This window comes from Harmonia axyridis, chromosome 2, assembly GCF_914767665.1.
Source record: "Harmonia axyridis chromosome 2, icHarAxyr1.1, whole genome shotgun sequence".
NCBI lineage: Eukaryota > Metazoa > Arthropoda > Insecta > Coleoptera > Coccinellidae > Harmonia > Harmonia axyridis.
Genome location: NC_059502.1, coordinates 59413890 through 59421266, shown reverse-complemented (window position 1 = coordinate 59421266; position 7377 = coordinate 59413890). Strand labels below are relative to the sequence as shown.

The 7377-nt window shown below is 32.4% G+C and overlaps 1 long non-coding RNA gene across 1 annotated transcript; it reads left to right on the top strand.

Annotated features, from left to right (window-relative positions):
- The first annotated feature begins 6071 nt into the window (after positions 1 to 6071).
- LOC123673197 lies at positions 6072 to 6379 on the top strand. The gene is made up of 2 exons (XR_006746441.1): positions 6072 to 6107; positions 6237 to 6379. It is a non-coding gene; the product is annotated as an uncharacterized LOC123673197 (long non-coding RNA).
- The last annotated feature ends 998 nt before the right edge of the window (positions 6380 to 7377 follow it).

Below are 7377 nucleotides of genomic sequence, written 5' to 3'. Positions count from 1 at the left end.
GTGCAATTTCATTTTGAAAATAATGGTTCTGTGCAGAATACCTATCGCGCACTACGTCCATTTTATTTTGTTTAGCGATGAAGCGCACTTCTGGTTGAATGGATACATCAACAAACAAAACTGCCGCATTTGGAGTGATGCTAATCCACAAGTGTATGTCGAAACACCGTTACATCCAGAAAAACTAACTGTTTGGTGCGCTTTATGGGCTGGTGGAATCATTGGTCCGTACTTCTTCGAAAACGATGATGGCCAGAATGGTATAGAGCCATGATTACTAACTTTTTCATTCCTGAATTGAACAACCATGATGTCCAAGAGCTGTGGTTCCAACAAGACAGCGCAACATGTCACACAGCTCGTGCCACAATCGATTTATTGAAAAAAACGTTTGGTGACCGCCTAATTTCACGTTTTGGACCTGTGAATTCGCCTCCAGGTTCTTGTGATTTAAAACTGCTAGACTGCTTTCTGTGGGGCTATGTAAAGTCATTGGTCTATGCGGATAAGCCACAAACCCTTGACCATTTGGAAGACAACATTCGCCGTGTTATTGCCGATATACGGCCACAAATGTTGGAAAATGTCATCGAAAATTGGACGTCCAGATTGGACTACATCCGAGCCAGCCGTGGCGGTCATATGACAGAAATCATATTTAAAATGTAATGCCACAAGATTATCTTGCGGATAAATAAAATTCATGTCAAACGAATAATCCATCGTTGTTTTATTGCAATTTAAAGTTCAATAGCTCTAAAAAAACACCCTTCACATATATTCTAATGGGTCCTATTTTCATTTCAGTAACAGTTTTTTTGTAAAAAAATGGCCCAGTATTATCCTATATTTCCGAAACGTATTTATTAAATACATTCTGATTTGGAGAATTATTTATATGGTCATTACCCCATTCGTGCTTTCAAGTCTGGTGAAGAATAAAGTAAATAATTCATAATTAGGGAGAATGAATTTCCATGCGGAGTCATTATGCATGTAGGAGCTAATTGCGGACCTCGCCAAAGCCTGCATTCGTTTGTTAATTAGGGATGAGACTGGAAAGTTTGAACGAATTTTTCAAAGACTAATGGAATCAATTATAACTTCTCCTCGAATCGATATTTACATAGGAAATAGAAGTTCCATACCTATACTTAAAGTATTGATATATAGGGTGTCCCGGCACTACGTGACTCTTTCTTTGATAAATGGGTGGTAGCCAATGGTAGATAGAGGAGGACACAGAGGTGGGTAGGAATAATTGAAGATTTCTCCAAACAAAAACCTCAGTGTACAGGGTGGGCAAATTTCGATGTTTCAGCACTAAAACTTTTAAACCAGAGAAGACAGACAAAATCTGATACCCCATTCTCGGTCTGTTTTTCCGAGAAACTAACAAGGGTAGTATTCATTGTTGATCACGTTCTTTTGTTTTCGAGTTATAAGCGAAAATTGGAAAAATAGCGATATCAAAAAACATTTATATCTCCGCTAATGCTGATGATAGAGAATTAAAACATTATACAGGCCCTTTTTTGCTTAGAATCCAGTGGCATGCTGGTCTTTTCCAAAGCGTTTTTAATTACGAAGCTATGACCCAAAGTTATGTTTTTTCAGATGGAAACACTAGATTTCTGTGCCATTTTTTGAAAGCTTAATTTTTCCTGATTTCAAAAATATAAAACATCGTATCTAAGTATATATAAAACCGCTTGCACATATACGTCAAACTTTAAACGTAAAATCACAGCCCAAACGGGACCATCTAGAGCAAAAATGACAAGAATAAGACCCCCCTCAAAATCGTCTGGAGATCCCGGGAAAAATCCCAAACCTTCGATTCTCCCCGCGGTTTTCGAGTATACGGGGTGTTTCGGATCATTTTGACATTTCAAGTCCCATATTTCTGTGGTATCTGTGGACAATTTGGCTGTCAGTGTCATGTTAATAATAAATATTCCATTTCGATATATGAAAGTTCTTGAAAAAGTTTGCAGTTTCCAAAATTGTTATTCAATATTTAAATAAATGCCGACAGATAAAATGCAAAGTTTTCGGCGAATCGAAAATTCGATAGATATTTGTCAAAATTTGGAAATGAACATTGATATCATCTAATGCATTTTCCTCAATTCAGGTTTGTTTTAAGTGTTTGTATCATTCAATTGGATATGAATGTTACTTTATTTCAGGAATTTTTCGTTTATTTTCCACAAACTATAAAACTACATTCTCTTTCGTGAGAATTTGAATCTATTGCGACAGAAGATGGAACTACAAAAGAGAACAGAAGCTTCATCTGTTCATGTATTAAACAGATAGAAAAACTCCTTATAGATAATTCACAATTGGCTTTATTACTGGAAAAAGAGCCAAGTTAGTCAGATGACATTCAAAAATTTCCATGTGTTTTTGGAATATCTAAAATATACACTTTTACGACTGAAGAGTGCAAAAATATAAGTGACCTATCAGTTTTTGAAGAATTTGAGTGCAGTGCTGTTGAATTTATAATGAAGAAATCAAATCGTTGTGAAATCTTTCATACTAATAATTTCAACCATATATACCCTGTTATATTATCATAATATTATTTGTCGTTCAACTGAAACCTTGGAAATTAAGAGACTCTCAAACTTATAACCTGATTTCTCAAAAAGGTTCTACCTAGATATTAAATTTGCTTATGAGGTAACATAAGCCATGGGTATTCGAAAGGCAAGTCTATTCATTCTGTCTCTTTTCAGGTTGTTCATTTATAGCTATACTATATACATATATAAAATCAGTTCAAATTTTTCACTTTAATTACTAGTCAAAATGTTACAACAGAAATAAAATTTGAAGGATCATTCAGTATATGAAGAATTTTGACATGGCAGTTACTTTCGAAATTGGTATAAATTTTCCAGCAATTCAATGTAGGTATAAAATACTTTATACTTGCATCTTGAAATGAATTTTGCACTTTTTCAGTGTTCAATAATGAGATAATTATTAAATTGACTCAAGAGATTAACAGAGTATGCTTTATCAGAATTAGTTAATACTGCTAAAGACGTTAATAAACCTATTAATTTCTTATATGGTTCATCATTACAACTCTCTTTTGTTGAATCAAATTTCAATTAAGTTTTCAAAGGAGTTTTCATATGTTTACAATTAGACATGCTGAATTATTGCAATACATACTTGAAGAATATAAACAATTACTATACTACCTTTTTCATAATTTCTAGTGATATTCATCCCTAAACATTTTTAGCTTTCCCTGAATTCTTTATGATGAAATTATCACTTAAATTTTCTATCAGATATATTCATTCAGAATTAACATTTGTTAAAACAAAAAAGTCATCCACGTACAATGCAACAACAGTTAGCAAGTTATTTTTTGATTTTATGTAAATACAATGCTCAATTGTTGATCTTTTTTAACTAATATCTGTCAAAATTTCATTTACTATATATATTTCCCTGTTCAATTTACTTCTGAGTAAAACCCAGAGCTACAAGCTTGCTCTATAACGTAACGAACCATCACGATTAAGCTTTAATTCAGCTGTCCTCCACTGAATCAGAATTATCTAGTGAAATTTCTATATCATCTCTTATCTATGATAACTACATCTCGACTGGTATTAATGAAATTGTTACCTGTATCCCTTTGATCATTCACCAGAACCCACAAAAATCATTTTTGTCCATATACCTTCAAGAAATATGGAACAGAGGAGTATGCAAAATTCATCGATACAATTTTCAGATTCTAAAAACGCCTTAGTTCTTCAGGAATGTCCAATTGGTCTTTCAATATTATAAATTATGGAAAATAACCTACTATTAACCAAATTTTTAGATTTCAAAAGGTGTCCTTCCTTGTATTTCTTAATAAATTATGAAATAGAAGAATAATTTGTTGCTCAACTGAAAAAAGTATTGATGAACCTCGGAAATGAGGGACTTCTTATAACCTGATTTCTCAAAGATGTTACTGATATTATTACGATGGCTTGTAAGGCAACATTAGCCATGGGTTTTTGAAAGGTAGATCTATTCATTCTGCCCCTTTTTAGTTTATTATAGCTATACTGAATATTCCTAAAACAAAATTTCACTGTAGGTCTTTTCATAGATCTTATCGAATGATTATGTAAATTCAATATTTGTCAAAACTGAAAATAAACATTGAATGCAGTTTCTTTTTCAGGTAGTATTTCTATTGACTGATAATAACTCTCACATTTTGATTATGCATTTTTCCCAAATTTTTCAAAGAAGAAAGGAATTGCCATTTCTAGAGAAATGAGAATTTCAGATTTCAAAATGTCTAATTACTACTTCGAATATATATACACCCTATATAATTGTTGATCAAATATTGTGTATTTCTTTACAAATTAGTTAATAATTTGAAGCTTTAATCTCAATTTTCAGACTTGAATTGGTCCAACATCTCTAGATACTTCTAATTGATATTCGACAAATAAATATCCTGTATAATTATTCATCCAAACGAAAATAATCCATCTTCTGAAAAGAAAAACAATGTTTACTATATAGAATTAATTTTAATAATGATTCAAAAGTAATGAAATTTTGCAGACTTACTTATTTTGGGTCTTAGATCACGAATCCGCTGTCATAAATTCATTAATTCAGCTAGTTTTTTTTTTTTAATTGTGAAATTGGCCTAATGAAGGTGAGGTTATCCACATTAATAGCTAGTTTTCTTGTATTTTATTAACTGATTCTCGTTAGAAATGATTAATTAATCACATTTCAACATTTCCCTGAAATAAAAATGCCTTTTTTTCGTCAAAATCGATGATTTTATCGATTGTTTATATATGGCGGCGGCCATCATGTTCATAGACCTAATATCCATGGACGTCGCGTTAGAGAGAGAAGTCGAGAGAACGAATGAGATGGAACATCGGATGGAAGTCTGTCAACTCTCTTGATTTATTGCCCTAGAGAAAGAGAACAATATACATCTCTTTCAACTCGAAGAGTTGAACGTTAAATCGTTATTTCAAATTTGAATTTAAAGCAAAGAATTGTGAATACTAGCTCTACAAATTTTGCTACTTACGAAGGCAGTGTACTTTTATTTTGAGAGAATCTAGTGAGAAGAAGAGACTTTTTTTAGTGGAATTTTGCTACTAAATTTATTTTGTTGGGAAAGAAAGACTTTCAAATTTTTTGTTCTTTTGAGAACATCCATCATGCCTCAAAGTTGCTCAGCATATAACTGCACAGTTAAAAGAAAGAATCTCCAGCAATATATCATTTTTTCCCATCATGAATAAAAACAATATTTTCAAGAGAAGATAATATCATGTTGAGTTTTTCATATTACATTAGAATTTAGTAGTATTTATTTTCAATTTGTCATTTATTAAATCATAGTATCATGGTGCTTTAAGATACCCCAAGTCCATATCTTACCCACAGCTTTCTTTTTCAGCCGATAATATTTTTTTATCTAGCGAAATTTATTTCTTTCCTTTCAGGTAAAGAAGCCTCAATATCATCTATGCAGTTATGGCAAATTTAGAATTTCTACAAATAATAATAATAATAGGCAAATATTATGGAGGTAAATTTTTTATGGCTGCTTTAATCTATTAAATTTGATTCTATTCGAAATAGATTGAAAGGTGAAATAGATCATGAGTTGGAGAATGGAATAGTATAGAACCTCAATGCTCAATCCTAATGGTATTTCGATAATCATGAATGAATGAATGTTCTCTTTTATCTAATAAAAATTTTCTGTAGCATAATTTTTCTACCTGAAGTAAAAGAAATATTACCAATTCAAAAGATGATTGAATCGAATATTACTTATCTTCACCTATAGCCAATAAGAGTATTGCTGATTCCTATAAGCAATTATTTATATGTATATTATATTTCCTTGAGATATCAACGAGTCCAACTCATTGTTACATTAAATCCTGTTCTGTCCCCACAATGTCAGAAAGAAGTATGGTCTAAAATTTCTCAATTTTCCTGATTCACATGGTAGAAGTTCATCCAAATATATGCCATATTTTATTCCATCGTTGAATTAGGCAAATCGAAATGATAAATATAAAAAAGTATGTAAATTTCATTCTATTCAGTTCATAAAACGTATAAATAAATATCATGTCTTTATATCTTTCAATCAGATGATTTTGACATTTGACCATCTCAGAGTAATAAATCACCTATTTTATTGCTTTTAGGTTCTTTACAGATTTCCATCAGTAGCATCTCTGTTCGAATCAAGAGAAATCATATATTCTTCTCTCTCTAGGTCTTTCTCCTCTACGAGCTTCTGAAAAATCACGTGACACTCGGTCCATGGATATTAGGTCTATGATCATGTTTAATACGTAACGTCTGTCAGATGCATAGACCTAATATTAGATCTAATAATCTGCAACGTTGCCTGTATGCCAGATCTTCTTGATGGGATCGGTTTTTTACATGGTGGAAATTCATATTAATAGATAAACTGTATGGAAACTCATAATTTTCGCACAGCTATTCGAGCAGAAAATTCGGCAAGTTTATTTTCGAAATGAATAAATGGTAGTTCATATGGTGTTATTCTGGTTTTTTCGATATTGGCATCGGATTCAGTTTAGTACTCCTGAACATATACAGGGACATTGATGTTGACGAGGACGCTGTGATTACAAGGTTTTCAAAGGGTTCACAGACCAAATTAGATGTTGTGTTATACTTGCCAATTGTCTTCTTTTTTTTTCATATGAAACAATAGATTTACTATTTTTTTTTTAATTTCTACCTGAATAGATAAAACCGTGATAAGTAAATAAATATATTACAATATAACAAATACATAAGCGTACAAATTTTTTTACCGAAATTTGAGGCTTTATTGTAAATATACATTTGGTTATACATTTATGATTCGAAATATTGCCCATCGCTGGTCACTTTACTTTCTCACATCTTTCGAGCAGCGTACGAATTGAAAAAACTGGTCATCTTTTGAAGCGAACCACGAATCGATCCAAGTTTTTAATTCTTCAAAAGATAGGAAGTGCTGGTCAGCCAGGCTGTGTGCTATTGATCGAAACAAGTGATAGTCCGAGGAAGCAACGTCTGGAGAATACGTCGGGTGGGGTAGGAATTCCCATTTCAACTTTTTCAAGTATATCTTGACTTTCGCAACATGGAGTCGAGCATTGTCATGCAGTAAAATCCATTCATCTACTCTCTCGTCGTATTGCGGCGGTTTGTCTCTCAATGCTCGACACAAACGCATTGATTGCGTTCGATAACGATCGCCTGTGATCGTTTCAGTCGGTTTTAACAACTCATAATACACTACGCCGAGCTGGTCCCACCAAATAC